The sequence below is a fragment of the Triturus cristatus genome, chromosome 8, assembly GCF_964204655.1.
Source record: "Triturus cristatus chromosome 8, aTriCri1.1, whole genome shotgun sequence".
NCBI classification, from domain to species: domain Eukaryota; kingdom Metazoa; phylum Chordata; class Amphibia; order Caudata; family Salamandridae; genus Triturus; species Triturus cristatus.
In genome coordinates, this window is record NC_140591.1 from 874,105,224 (window position 1) to 874,121,370 (window position 16,147).

At 42.4% G+C, this 16,147-nt stretch overlaps 1 protein-coding gene across 1 annotated transcript in view; it reads left to right on the top strand.

Annotated features, from left to right (window-relative positions):
* ABI3BP (ABI family member 3 binding protein) overlaps positions 1–16,147 on the top strand; it is a 1,978,933-nt gene that overhangs the window by 1,095,838 nt on the left and 866,948 nt on the right. The window lies entirely within an intron of this gene.

The window sequence follows — 16,147 nt, forward strand, 5'->3', positions numbered from 1 at the left end:
CACATTGGGATTGGTAAATCAAGCCCCTATCCACTTACAAGGGAACCCCTGGACTCTTTGCATGATATGCCCCATTTTGGCATATCATATAAAAAGCCAGCTTCCTACACACAGGAATCCAGTAGAGAACATGAAGGATGGAGTTATACAGCTGCAGATATCGAGGTGTTTAAGTTTTCTGGTGCCTTCATTCTGAATTTTTGAACTCTGCTGTGAGGAAAAAGAGTGGCTCAATGTACAATCTGTTCGCTTAGTCTAGGCAGAACAGGACCATGCCGATGGTGGCTTGCACAATAATAAGATGTGGCAAGATGCAGCTCAGGGCTTGCATGATGTAGATGAAAGATTTGGTTACTTGATTTACCTGTGGAGGGATGGCGAGGTCTGAATCCATGATTATTCTCAAGTTCCTCACTTCAGCTGACATGGTCCTTTGGTCCAAAGTGTGGTGACATGACACTTGTTTGGGTCAGATTCACATTTGAGGTTCTTGGTTTAAGATAAGTTAAATATGAGGTGGTTGCAGAGTACTCAACTGCTCTAATGCATGGTCATAGGTATCAGGAGTCATTTTCTGAGGTGGGTGCAATTTGGGTATAGGCAGCATATTTTTAGGATTTTATTCAAACAAATAGAGAAATAAGATGTGCATTGAAGTGGGCAAATTCTACTGTGGAACCTTGAGGAATGCCAACAGCAGGCATGAAAGGTGTATATGTGAAAGGAGGAAGGATAATTATTTGTCATTTTTTGAGAGGTTGGATATGATCCAATCCTGGCAGTATAGGCCGGTGTAAGGCTGCAAGGGTAGGTCAGCTTCTGAGGTGATGATGAATACATCGAATCCCTTCAAGTTAAAGGAGAGTTACTTTTCCAACTAAGGTTTACTCAGCCTTTTATCCACAGAGATTAGTCAAATTAATAACATTTTGATTTGGTAATAACTAATCTGCCTAAAGCACTTATATACCTACATCATGGTATGAAGTGTTATGTAAACACACAAGTGTTGTCTCAAAGGAAAAAGAGAGTTCCAGTAGGAGACAGGTGTCATGCCGACTTCATTAGTTGTTACCTTGAGGTCATCCAAGATGGACTGTGGATTTCGTGCCTCTGAATTAGGGTAATCCTATATGCTGGTCAGAGAGTGGGTTATTTTCCCCAAAAAGGGTAGATTGTTTGTCAAAGGCCAATCTATATATGAGTTTCCCCAGGAAGGGTCAGTTGAAAATGAGTCTATAGATGGACAGATGTGCTACGTCTAGGTGTTGTTTCTTAAGGACTGGCTTGATGTAGGATGTATTGACATCACTCAGTAAGTGAAAGATGGAAAGAAGTGGTTCATGAAGGCTATGGTTGAAAGTGTTGCTGAGGTGGAGAGGAGTTTCTGGAATACTCACATTGAGCAAAGGTCTCCAGCAAACCAATGGTTTCACTTCATAGGTTCTATGAGATCACTGTAACTGAGGAAGTTGAAAGATAGCAGTCATGGGTGTTGGTGGGTTAATGTTGCATAAAGAGGTATGATGTAGTATTCCGATGTGAGGCCTGGTCTGGTGGTAACATCCCACATGTTTGGCTACGGAGATGAAGTGCGCTGCCACAGCACTGTAGGGCTTGAGCAAGAGGTTAATGGCAGTCAAAGTGTATTCTGAATTTTGGAATTCAGCTATGATTGTGAACAGGTCTACTTCAGAGATCGGGGTAGTGCAATGAAGTGTGAGGGCTTTCTTCATAGTGACTCTATGCATTATTCTGTGGCACCGAAAAAGACTGTTATTGCCGTATTTTGTTTTCTTTCATAGTTTGAAGAATTCAGTTTTCTAATTTAATTTCATTTAATTTGTGCAGAACCAGCCATATCATGAATCACTGTTGAGAGCAGATGGAGGTCTTTAGAGTGGTCAGTTTGTCAAAGGTGGCAAAAGTATTGTCATCAAGGAATTGATTGTCATCGGAGCCTCAAACTGTAATTAAAGAGTAAGATCTTGAGTTTCTTTCATGGTCTGACAGGGTTTTTTTGCTATCATGGTGATATATTCGGTGGAAGTGAGAGTTTGTATAGGGCAATTTGCTGGAGGTAGTTTATGACTTCTGGGTTAGATAAGATATCTAGTTTGTGGTTGGTCAGGTTTGTCAAACCAAATGTAATGGCAGTCTAGGAAATATATGTTAGTGTAAATGAGGGCAATGTCAGTAATTGAGTCAGGGAAGTAATCTGAAAGGTCTCGATTTTGTTTAAGCAGTATTCTGATGAGCTAGAACTGAGAAGAGACCCTAGGGGCCTCACTCTGCTCAGTGGATTTCATGCTCCATCATGACACACGCCAGGAGATGCCTGCACAGAGTGCTGCAAGAGGAGACAGAGTGTAACAATGTGCTTAAAAGCACACCCGGAAATCCTGCAATACAGGATTTTTTTAACATCACCAAGGGGGTTCCTGGCCCCTATGGACCGCACTCTGCCCAGGGGGCTTCATTCCCCATTGTGGCATGCGCCAGGAGGTGCCAATGCAGAGTGCTGCAAAAAGATGGGGCCAAACATCGTGCTTTAAAGCACATCCGGCAATCCCGCTGACAGGACTTTTTGAAGCTCACCCAAGGGTTTCTTGGTCCCTAGGGATCTCACTCTGCTCCGGGGGCTTCATCCCTCATTGTGACATGCACCAGGAGGCTCCCGAGAAGAGTGCTGCAAAAGGAGATGGGACCCAACAACGTGCTTAAAAGCATACTTGGCAATCCGGCATGCGGGTCGCGTCCAGACAAAGGCCGGGCCACGGGCGCCCCTGTCCTTGCCATCGGAGCCTGAAAGAGGCCGGGCTGGGTCATCCTTCTAATGTTTTTTTCTTTTTGGCCACTGTCTAAACCTTTCTATTTGTTGTAAGCCTTCCTAGGACTGTTTATTCAAGTACTTTTTATTTCTGAGACTTATTATTATTAATGGACTTTCTTTTAGGTGACTTACTTCCAAACTGCAGTTAGAAGCCCATAAAGCTACTGCCTTGTTTACCATAACCTGTTTTGCTTAAGGATGACATTTTATTATTGTTCCATTATTATTCTCAGTTTTTTCATGTATTTGTTATATATGTTTGCTGGAGGTGAGGGTGGTTGTATTTTTCAAGCAAGATATTCACCATAAAGAATAGGCAAAAGGAAGGCCTTGGAGGGAGCTAGCAGTTCCATTAAAACTAAAAGAAAATTATACAGCCCCAAAAACAGCTGGGGGCAATTGTGTTATTGACAGGATAGATCATCTGTTAGTCGAGTGTGAGGAGATTAGTGACCTTGCTCTGGCTTAGCTTTCTCCAGCCTCGCTTACTCCTGGTTCTCCCATTTTAAATCCCCAGCAAAAGCAAAAACGAATCCCACGTAAGTTTAGAAAGCCATTATCTTTGGCTACAACACCTACGTGACCTGGTAACTCTGATAGATCTCGTGATCTAACCATTTCTGGATCACCATACTGACCTCCTTTTGAAGATGTCCTCCCTTGCACTAATAGCTTCCCGCCTTTGCTTGAACTGCCAGAGGCGCAGATTATTTCCGATGGTTAATCCACTGTATTCAAATGGTTTTCTGTTGTTGTGTTTTATCTAACATACAGGATTGGATTTATGAGTATGATGTACTTAGTCCCTTACAAGCTGGGTTCCAGACAAAAACCTCCACAATTGACCAAGTTTTCCATTTCATCATGCTAATATATTGGAAGATGGTTGTAATAAGCAGAGGCAACCTTTATGTTGCATTTGTGGATTTAAAATCCGCCTTTGAGTTGGTCCCGTGCCCAATATTATGGCAAGACATAGGTATGCCCCCTGACACCCTGTCTCTTGGTATACGCTTACACAAAGACAATTTTGCTAGAATTTCTTGGGGAGCACAGGACCAGCTGACCGAGAGGGTTCAGCTTTTCAAAGGTGCCCGTCAGTGCTGTGTCCTGTTACGAACGCTGTTTTCATTGTATTTAAATGAAATTGTGCATTTTTTATCCCAGGCCCACACCCACGCCCCAACACTTGCAAGCTTTAAAACTCCTATCCTCCTCTTTGCTTACAACACCTTACTGATCTCCAAGACCTCGAGTGGGCTCCAGAAACCTTTGAATTAATTTGACGAGTTCTGCCATACTCGTGGCTTGGAGATAAACACAGCCAAAACCAAACTAAGGGTCTTCTAGCTACATAAATAATGAAAAGGAGGTTTAGCATTTGGGCAGTTCCACTTGAGAAGGTGAATTCATTTACCTACCTGAGCATAACATTTTATTCTGCCATGACACGAAAGTTGCACACTAACAAGGCAGTTGTTAACCATAGACAGATGGTGGGTGCAATTCTCAAAGAGCATTGTGCTTCTTTCACTAAACCAGGGCCGTAACACAGGCCCCTGCAGACCCCACGTTGTGGGGTGCCCAAGCTCCAGGGGCCCCCTCAGCAGAGCACTGTAGCCAGAGAGCTCCTGATTGAGCCCGGAGGGGGGCCCCTGCACGTACATTGCAGGGAGGACCCCTCAAGTTTCGTTACACCAGTGCACTAAATGTATAGCACCTGCTCTCCAGATCTACGAAGCCAAGGCCCTGGGCTCGGCCCTTTATGGAGCCGAGCTATGGGGCTTTTCCAATATCAATGATCTGTTTAGATCAAAGAATACATTTCTGAGAACCCTCACTCTTTTACCTCCTGGTATCACCTCCTACCCTTTATCTCTGGAAGTGGCTGTGAAAGGGATAGAGGGAAAAGCTAGGTTGTGCCCTCTTCTGTATTGGAAGAGACTCTGGACCACCCTTGAGCTTGCCGATTATGCTACTGCCTTGCAGAATGTTATTATGGCACATTGCTTTAATAAAATCTCTTGGCTCTCACTTATTAAAAGGAAGTTGTTTTCCCTTGATATGCCTGATTTATGGGAGGCTCTCGTTGCTGGCCACTTTCCTTCTAAAGAGTCCCTGAAACAACAGTACTGGCTTAGCATAATGGCCAATGATGCCCAAAAAGCTGCCAGTGCCACTTTGTCATGGGCTTCATAGATTTTAAGTCTTCCCGTGGCCTTGAGTATATCACTGTGCCAATGGACAGAAAGTTGTACTTCCAGTTTAGAATGGGCGCATTACCACTAAAATCTTTCACTTCGAAATTGTCGGCTTTGGAATCTTCTGACTGTCCAGCATGAAATAATTCTAAGGAAAATGTTACTCATGTTTTCTTTGCATGCTCTGCCTATGTACGCCCATGCTGCTTCTGGTTATTACCCACATGCAGGCAACTGGGCACACGCAGGCATTGTATTGTTCTTTGAATACTCAGTACTGATTGGCAGTCTTTATTTGCCTGAGCGGTTGCTAAGTACTTGGGTTTAATGTAGTTGGTAGGAAGGAAGGTCCTTTTCCACCATCAGAGTCAAAATTGATCCTTATGATTGATCTCCTGGTCTGCTTTCTGCCCAGCTGTATTTTTCATCTCTCAAGAGGGTGATTGCGTAGTCACTGCAGCTGGTTCCCGATTTGCACTCTTACTATGTATTGCTCTTACAATTTGCTACTGTCGTTTGTGGTTGTTCAAATCTCTCATAATCATGATGTCTGTTTTATTCTTTATTTGCTATTGATATGATTTTTTTTAATTATGTATGAACTTGCTATCTCAGTGTGAGCACTGTTGGTTTTAGCTATTTATTATGTTTTTATGTATTTTACGTAAACATTTATGACCCTAGTGGCCGAAAGAAAGTTATTTTGACTTGACTTTGAGTAAAAAAAGATACTCTGCAGTTGAGAAATATTGGAAATTTGTAGCAGATGTGGAATTCTTGGAAATGACTCCAACGCTGCATCTCTTTTGTTGGTAGGATGGTGTATGGTCAGTGTTTGGTAGCTAGTAAGAAGAGCCCTCTTCACCTAGCCATGTTTCTTTAGGAAAATTAGGTCTGACCTTGGCTCTTTTATTATGTTAAGGATATTCAGATAGTTTTCATTCATCGATCTGGTGTTGGTGAGGATTCAGGAAAGATGGTAGATAAAGGAAGAAGACAGGTGGTAGGTGGGGTTAGGCATGAGAGTCTGAAGGGTGGGCAGATGAGATAGCTCACTGTTATATTTCAAAATGCTGAAACAATTTGATGGAGTTCAGGAGAAGTAAAGAGGGGATCAAACATTCTGCTGAATGGAATAAGGGAGGAAAGGTAAAGTGAAGTGGATAATGTGGAAGAACGTGGATAGGGAGACGGGTGATTGTGTGCAGAAGGTGGGAAGAATGAGATTGTAATGGGGGGGTTGAAAGATTTATGAGTACGAGGAAAGATGCGAACGAGAGGATGAAAGTCTCCTTCTCCTGTGGCGTTGTTCATGGGATGGTGTATAGGTAAGGAAGGTACCTGCCATGTTCGGACAGCAGAAGTTTAGCTGCAGATATGGAACATAGGTAGATGCCGAGTTAGCAGAGTATGGATGCAAGAATGAGAAGAGGAAGCTTGAAATAAGAGAAGAAACGGTGATGAGAGAGATAAGAGAGGAAAGAAGGTTTAAGAAGGGGATAGGAATGGTGAGAGATTGTAGGGGAGAGTGACAGTTAGTAAGGTGTAACATGGTGGGAAGTGAAGATTATGGGGTGGGGGAAGTAAAGATTATATATCGTGGGGAGGTAGAGGGCGAACCACCACAGACATGAAGTCTGGAGAAACGGAGGAAAGGAGTTTGTCAGTTGAGTATTGTTGAGAAAGGGTCTCTTAAGCACACAGGAATGCAAATGAGAGCATTGGGAGGCTTGGAGATGTTTTGTTTGCAGAGTGACAGCACTGGAAAGGTTACTTGTGAAAAGTTTAAGAACTTGCTTGATACACCACTGTAATAAGGGAAAGTAGATCGGATAACCCCGGTTAAGTTACTATTGAGGAGTAGAAGTGAGAGACTTGATGGAGTAGTAACTGTCTGGAAGATGCAGCTTCCAATTAACTAAGTGAAAAATATCAACCAGCAGCCAGGAGTTTCTGAGTGCAACTCAGTAGACAAGATGGTTAGTGGTATGTTGAGGAAATGAGTGGTGATAATGAAAAGAAACCTCAGTCTTCAACAGAGGAAAGTGGCAAAGTTTGATTACTGGCTCACACGTATCGCTTCTCCTTTGTGACCCACAATAAACGTGCAGGTCACCTGACACCTACCCCTGTCAGGAGCTGGTACCAACCTACCTTCTTCTTCATGGCCCAGGATATTCTGCAGGCCACGGTGAAGCAGGTTATTGGCACCTTCCCCTGTTTCAAAGTGGAAACAGGCTGGGAGCAGGAGTGGGTGCCAGGTGATCCTCTGCTCCATAGTCTGCGGTGTTGTGTGGGCCACTGAGGAGCTGGTTACCTGCCACAGGTCCCTGTGTCTTGCTCTGAAATGGAAACAGGAGGAAAGGGTGAGTACAATCTTACCCGCTCCTCCGCGGCCCTTTGTATATTGTAGGTGACAGAGAAGCAGGTCACCTGCAGGTCGCCAGCCACCAGTTCCCAACTGGAAACAAGGTGCAGGGAAAGATAGCATATAACCTGCTCCTCTGTGCAGCGTAACTCTGTGACTCACATCTGCAGCCCACTTAAAATAAATATTTAAGCCCCCCTCAATCTTGGGCAAGTTAGGAATCATGGGAACACACAATGCCCCCACCCTTTGGCAAGGCAGGGGTAGTTAATTTGAGAACCACGTGATCCGAGGGCAACGAAATTAGTAATTAATAACCAACCCATCGATCTCTTGAAGAAAGTAGGAGAGATATACGTTACTGCCCCACCTGCACACTGTTTTTTTATCCCTCTCATTGTTCATAAAAATTGGTAGTTTATAAAATAAAAAAGGGAGTCCTAAAATTGAGGGTGTTAAAGAATCAATCAACCAATCCCTGGTCTCGAATTATTTTTTAAAAGAAGAAAACCTCCTACTTTAGCAGACATCAGGAGACATTCTTTTAAAAAAAAATAAGAACTGGAAAAACGAATAGGCCTGCTTTACTTTTTTACTTACAAGCTATACTATTGTGACTGGCTGTGAGCACATGGGTGCCCGATTAGAGCACGCAAGGGGAGTAGGGGCACAGAGAGAAAGTGCAGTGGTGGGCACATAAAGTAAGGCAGGGGACACAAAGAAAGGCAATGGAAAGTGCAGGCACATAAGGGAGCTGCTGAGGTGTCACAGAGCAGTACATAGAGGGGCTGCAGGGAAGACTTGTGGGCACACAGAGCGGCCACAGGGCAGAAGAGTGGGCACATAGACGTGCTGAAGGCCACACATATGCACACTGGTGGCAGGGCAGGGAGCACACAGGAACTGCTATGGGACACACACACTCAGATTATTGGCAACGCGATGGGATACGATAGAGAGAGAGAGAGGCTTCAGAGGGGGTAGAGGGCACACATAGGGGCTGCAGGGGTGAACGAGGATGACACACAGATTGTAATTGTATTTATATAGCACTTACTACCCCTGATGAGGCATTTAAGTGCTTTAAATTGAGTAGCATGCTACTCCGGAGCCCAAGGTTAACAGTACATTTAGTAGTATTTGCAATGAATCGTGTGCTCTCATGAAAACTATTTCATGCATTTATTCCAGTGATTTAGCGATTGGATTAGATTAATCCCAGTTAGGTGTGATCACTAGTCAGAGCTTCATGGGTTCATGTGAATGGCTGGTGAGACAAATAGGCTGGCAAAGATTAGGCAATGTTAGGTTAAAGGGATAGGGTTTTAAATAGGGGAGGTTGTGATCTATGAAATGAGGTATCAGCCAATCGCAGCATTACAATAACATTAATTAAGACAGGCAAGAGAAGACGATTAAGCTATACTCAGAAATGAAAGACATGCAGAGGATGGAAGGTAAGAAGAGGGTCACTCTGGATAAAGAAAGGTCAAGTTTTCATGCAGGGTTTTAGGAGTACAGTGGAGAAGGCTTTTGACATCATTTTGAAAAAGATGATGATTATTATGGTAGGAAGGGTAACAGACAAAGCCTTATAAATATTACTTTTTTGACTACAAGAGTCGAACCTGCCCATAACCCCTTGGCAGTATTTAAGGGGATTAGGAAGGTTTAGTTTTACTGGACTGAAAGTGGGCTATTATGTTACAAAATACGTGTCATCAGCGTCTACTGTGAATATTATTGTTGAATATATTTAAAAGAAAATGAAGGACTTTTCATGAGCAGTTCTGTGGGTGCAGCCGACCCCTTTAAAGTTTTATTTTATTTAAGTGCTGTGCAAAATTGCGAGAATCAAAATTCCTAGAGTTTTTTTATTAAATACGTTGTAAAGTTTATTAAGTTAGTGATGTTTTTGAAGTTAAAAAAATCCACAGAAAGATTGTTTACCGGAAGTAAAATCCTCTAAAACATAATTTTCATGAGCCTGTGACTTCTCAGGCACAATCTCCTACTAAACATTTTGTTTGCATTGCTCACCTACACTTGCACTCTAGTATGTGTGATGCTCACAAATTTGAAACTTAACGGCAAACTTCACCATCTTAACACATCAATGTCGGCAGAATTTAAATTCCACACATCCCTTGATAATTTGCTTGCTGAGGAAATCATTCGGCACCCTGAAAGTCGAAGATTAGAATTGTGATGGATTGATGTAAATAAAAGTGATTTTTAAAAAAATTACCTAACAAAAAAAGCTATAGTTTTTTTTAAGCTTCAGTGATACATCTATGAGGTATTGAGCAACGCATGCAGGGGCACGCTTTATGGTTTGGTACCATCACTGGCGAATTTAATAACACATTTTCACTACTTTTTTTTACCTGGTGAATGTTAGAAAAATCTTGCTGTTAAACAGCAACTCAGTGGTGCTCCTTTTATTACTATTAAAATTATTGAAAGCTGTGTTTGAATCCATGAGACAGGAACCTATGACCTTCATATTACCCACTGTTTTTCATGTTAGGTACTGAGTTATCGTACTTGCTATACCTTGAGAAATTAAAATGGCTCAGTGAGTTACAGCTCACTGCTAACATGTGGCCTGCGCGCTACAAGCATGAATCCTGCAATGAAAGACTCAGCCTTCTATTGGATTCAGTGACTCAGGATTTTTGTGGAAGCCCTGCGTTGCAACTCATATGTATGGGCTCTTATTGCCCCTGCAGGTGGAGGTCATACATGTTTATTCCCCCTTATCTTTAGGCGCCATACTCAAATTGGTGAATTGCAGGAGCCCGGCCCTGCATTTATATAGGCCTTGGATGACCTCCTGGGGTGATTATTGTTTTTGAATCACATGCGGTGAATAATTTTTGTGATAACACACTCTCCTCCCTGTTTTGCTTACAAACCTTTGGATTCTTCAGAACAGGGTGCAAGCTATTTAATTCAACTGCAATGTTATCCTTTCTTCAACTAACGGTCCTCTTGGCAGCGCCATTCATGATTCCTAGTTCTTGTTGATTCAGTTTTTCCTTATCAAGCTTTTTTCCATCCTTTATGATCAGTCTTTTACTGTTATGCTCTGATGATGACCTGGTAAATTGATGAGTGTCGAAAAATCGTCAAAAATCATTCATCAGAAAAACACTACAGACACATATTTTCCAAATATCTCTGAACTTTGCTTTGTGGAATTCATCTCTCTGTGCTCTAAGGAGAATTTGTTTTTACCTTTTTGCTGATCCCTTTGTTTAAGATCACCTTTCCTCCACCCTAACACTTTTTGAGCACCTAGTGTTCACTTATCACACTGAGCACTCGTAAATATTTGACGTGTTTCTTATGCTGAGAAAAAAAATCTTTGTTGAGATAAAGTACTTCTATGAAAATTAGTTTGTTCATATCATTCTTTTGTACATTTATTTTATGCAACAATACACTAATGGGTATTGTGCTAAGTGTATTAATTTGTTTTTCACAATTATACCTACATAGACCATGTAACTTTGAAACCAGGCTACTAGCTATCAGGATTCAGGTCCTTTTCACAATCCCCCTATTTCTTAAGATCTGGCTAGCCAGGCATCTAATCCCCAAGCGCGTCTCAACCAAGGGTAGACACAGAGAAGGGCTCTGCATGCTTGGGTCTGTTTAGCCCAGGAGGGACCTGTGGCAGGAACTCCTGCTCCTCTGATATTACAGCAAACACCAGCAAAGTTATCCGGCATCATGTGTCTCATCAAGCACCCCTCACCCTGCATTCCAGATCACACAAGCCCTAATCAGCACATAAAGCTAACCACAAGCACATTTCACTCACCACCTCACATGCACAAACTACTAGAAGACATACCCAATCAAGCTCATCACACAAGCTCTGCAGTGCTCTAAGCTCCAGACATCTTCAGACTTAATTGTGTATTTCAACCTTAAAGCACTCTTCCTCACACAAACGTGGCTCACCATTTGCTTCCTCAAACATCCTAGACATCATTCCAACAGGCAACCTCATTCAACATGCTGATTGAACAAGCAAGACAGAAGGGGCTCTCACTATCCTTTACAAGTCCACCTGTGCCTGTACCATAGGTGAGCAAGCAACATTCAAGTGCATGGATCTCTTCACCTGCCATATCCCATAATCTGCAAATCTGTCTTCTAGATTTCATCTCACCTACATTCCTCCTTGAAAGTTCAAATACTTTGTAAACAAATTCTTGAAATTCCTCACCACATTATCTATTCATGAGACATTATCCTCGAATTCATAAACACGCTCTCCACAGTACATCATGTCACACAAGTGACATGCTCCAAAAGGCTCATCCTTGACCTCATCTTCTTGACATCACCAACCATTCTCTTCAATCCACCCATACCCCTGGATTGGACTGACCATATCTCCAGACTCATCATCCTGCTTCATACCAAGACAGCACATCGAGGGCCAAACCAAAAGAGATAAACAAATCTTGAGATCATTTACGGATTTCTCTGTCAACAGTCTATATTTCAAGCTTAGTTCTTGACCCACCACTGCTCCTGCACCCAGGGTCAATTTATTTACCAACACCTTCAACTGCTGACTGAAAAACTGTATAGGCATTCATGCACCAACAAAACTGAACAAATGATCAACTAACTTCTCACCACTAAAATCCATCAGTCATAGCCAATTGCTAGATGATCACCATCAATAAAGCAGCAAATAGAATGAGCATGCTCTTTAAGGTAATCATGCACTGCAATCAACACACTTAAAAACCCCTCCTTTAAAAAATATGACTTACCCTTTTTATCTATTAAAACCTTCTCCAGAGAAGTTCTCTATCCCCTTTTCAACATTGTAAATGCCACCCTCACCCAAGGAATCTTCCCAGAAAACCTCATGACCAGCTAGATCCTTCACTTCTAATAAAACCCACTTTGATCTCCTGGGGACTTCACTAACTACTGTCCCATTACCATCTGCCTTTGATTGACCAGATAATCAAATAAATAGTCTACATGAAACTGCAAGATCACATTAATGTCAACGATTTCTTGCATGACTACGTATCTGGCTTTAGTTCCTGCATCACTGCTGAAGAAGCCACCCTTCGAATTGAAGATAATGCCTAGCTGACAACACAGATGAACCCTGTATCACTAATGGATTTCACAGGCAACTTGCTAGACTGGTTCTTCTCCTGCTTGTCCAACTGACATCAGTTTACCTATAGGGACACGTTGATATCCAGAAAGTCCCCTGTCACCTTTGAGTCCCCAAAGACCCATCCTGCCTTTTATGATCTTCAGCTTTTAAATGGAACCCCTTAAAGTTGTATTTACCAACAGCAGCATTTCCTCAATTTGTTAGTATCAACAAAAAAACTAGACCGAGACTTGGACGGATTGAACCCACAACTATCATCAAGTATCATCCAGGATCACATCAACAAGAAGATGAGGACAGTTTGGCACCAGCTCTGGCTGCTAAAAAATGAAAAACCTTTTTGGTGGCACACTACTTTTGACTGTGCATTAAAACCATGTTATCCTTACTCTGTTAAATATTAGTTGTTTTTTTTTAGTATCGCCAAAATGTGACCTAAGAAGCAGCAAAATTGTGCCAGCTCCAAAGCTGGGGGAATTTGTGATCCGAAAGCTAGTTAAAAGAAGATTAAAGTTGTCATGCACTCACCTGGCCTGGTCCCAACTGCAGAGACGACACTGGAGCCAATGCTGGACCTCCTATCCCTCCGAGGACAGCAAATGCCTAGGAATCAAAACCTTAGAACACACCCTTTCCTCAGGGGGGTTGGGATAAAATAAGAAAAGAGAGACTTGCGATGTTGGATCTACTATGTGCGACACTGCATAGCAGGATCTGTCACTTCTGAGACCTCTATGTTAGCGAGGTAGATGTGCAAGGGTCCATAACCTCTGTTTTTTGCGATGATGCAATGGAAATGACAAGAGGGGGCAGTTAATATCAGTACACTAACAAGTCTCAATTTATAGTTTTTTTAGCAGCTCGGCATGAGACCAGAATAACCAAAATCATAGATTGGAGAGAGGCACTCCTAGGAATAACTTGAAATACAGATTTTGTTACAAGGTCCAAACATATATCAAAGACTCTGAAGTGCTTTTTATAGGCACTATTGTCCATCAGAGAAACATGGAGCTCAAGTCTTTAATCCTTGCACATTATAGTTCTAGCACCAAGGTTATAGGGAGGGTCCGAATTATTAGTGCACAAGAAGTTCTGGAGTAATTCACAGAGAGGAAGTCTATAGTTTTTTAAGGCAGGGATACTCGGTCCTGTTTACTATGGTAGGAGGTTTAGTGCGCACTAACCTGATATCAAGTATTTAGCCTAGTTCTTTAACTAGTCTGATGTTCGAAGAAGAGCTCAATGCCTTGACTCAGAGAGTTGAGGAGGGTTCGGAGTAGCTTGCTGCAAGGAGCTAGGAGGAAGATATTGAGGGAGCTGGTGCCACAGAATCCGGTGCTTCAGATGGACTTGAAGGAAACTGGAGATCTTTTTGGTTCCGGCAGGGTTCTTCAGGTGAGTGGGAAGGGGTAATCTTTTTCTGCACGGAGCAAGGCCAAGCCACAATTTGGGTTTGGCGGGGCTTCCCTCTCCAAAGGCTGTATGGATGTAGCTAGATCACGTGGGGCACATGGCCATTTGGAAGGATCTGGAAGATTGGAAAAAACACATGTTAGTACACTCTCTATAACTTTACAGAATGAGCAGGTGCTACTTGTTGATCGGAACCAAATAACAGCAAACAAATGTATTATTTTCGCTGAAACGTGCATAGTGGAAAACAACACCAAGATCCCAATAACAGCGAGAGCAAGGCTTACCATTGGGTCACATGATTTTGGTGGAAGTTCGCAGAGACTTAATGGAAAACTACACCAAGGCCCTAGGAACAGCAAGAGTAGTTAATCCATTGGTTCACGTGCTGTCTGGAACACTTGCAGGGGTTCAATCATAATGAATATTACCAGTGCTGCGGTAGCAATTGCCATGAGGGATGCTGGACGCGCATCAGTCATGAGGGTGCTGGGGGAACATCAGTTATGAGGGTGTTGGGGGAACATTAGGCAGCATATCATAGCGGGCCATAAAGCACCATAGAGGTAAAGCAACATCAGCCCTGCGCACTAGACTCACTACACAGAGGGTGCATGAGGGGACCTTGACAAAAGTGTCTCTCTACAGTAGGAGTTTAAGTCAGATGTGTGTCTACATCCTAGTGACTATGCACCTTAAAACATTCCAACAGTTACTACCTATAGAAAGTATATCAAAGGCGTGAATCCGTTCTCTCTACACGTGTCATTGTGCAAGGAGATTCCTGAACTGGAATGTTTAATTAGTTAGAGTATAGACACAAAGTCTATATTCATCCTTGTGAGTTCTCACTTAAGGTCAAAAACCTATAGAGAAGCGTTAGCTGTCTAGACAGCTGTAAAAATGTAATTGTAGTTGTTGGAAGGTGGGTTATTAGTAGTGGTTAGTAGGTACCTACCACTGGCAATAAGGTCATCAACCCAGTCTAGGGTCCAGTATAGGTCCTAATAAATTATTCCTATGCTCCACCCTTGGTAACTTGGCTGCGAGCAGGCAGTCTTCACCTAGGAGACAGGCATGTAAAGCATTTTAAAAAACCAATTCAATAAATAGGTAAGATATAACGCACAATAAAAACCCCACACCGATTTAAAAAAGGAAATATTTGTATATTTAAAATGGCACCAAAACAACAAAAATCCAATGTAGGGAACCAGACATATGAATTTGTAAAGAATAAACAGGCCTGGTGGTGCAAATCAAGTTTCCAGCATGGTTATCCTTTTTCTTCTCTTAGTTTCAAGCAGCAGATCTGAGAGGCTCTGTACCTCTCACATATTTATTCAGTGTTCTCTGCAACTTTCCATGACACAATGTGATGAAGTGCTGAACTATGCAGGTTCCAGCCTGGAAGAGAAATGGGAGTTTGCAACTGTTTTGCACTTTGAAAGCCTTTACATATTTCAGAACGGGACACGGCTGTTGGTGCAGACATTTCTGCCTTGTTTAGGCTCAAATTAGTGCAAGCGTCAATACCATGTAGGCTTTCCCTCATTTGCATGGTGATGTGGCCGCATGCAAAAGAGGGAGCCCATTTGCCTTTCATATACTCCCTACTGTGTGCCCAATGAATGTGAGAAAGGAGGATCCTATGGACCCTCTGCCCATGAGGAGCCCTGCTCCCCATTTCAAAGATAGGAGAAGTATGTGTACAGTACCTTAGTCCTTTGTCTGTGTTCTGCGCAGTGATGTCATGGCCTTGTATGATGAATGTAGAATACGTGTACTGGGGATTTCACCAGAAACAGGAGAGCTCAGATAAAGATGAACTGAACAGGCGTCAGATAGCTCCTTGTAGGGTTCATTGTACCAGAGTTAATCTGTTAGTAGCCTTTCAATTTACTTACGGTTACCTTAAGTGTGGACATCCAGTAGTTAGCAGGCACCTTCCCACAAAATGTATGCCAAGTATGGATGCTTCCTTTCTATTTAAGCCTCATAACCTTTCCTGATTTATTTTTCTACCTTTTTCTTGAGTGAAAGAACTTTGGGATCTGGGTGAAAGTAGATTCACATAGAGCCAATTTAATAGTAAATATGCTTTATGAAGGTTCACTTCAATAATTATTGAGAGCGGAGTACCGAGAACATTTGCAACCAGTTAC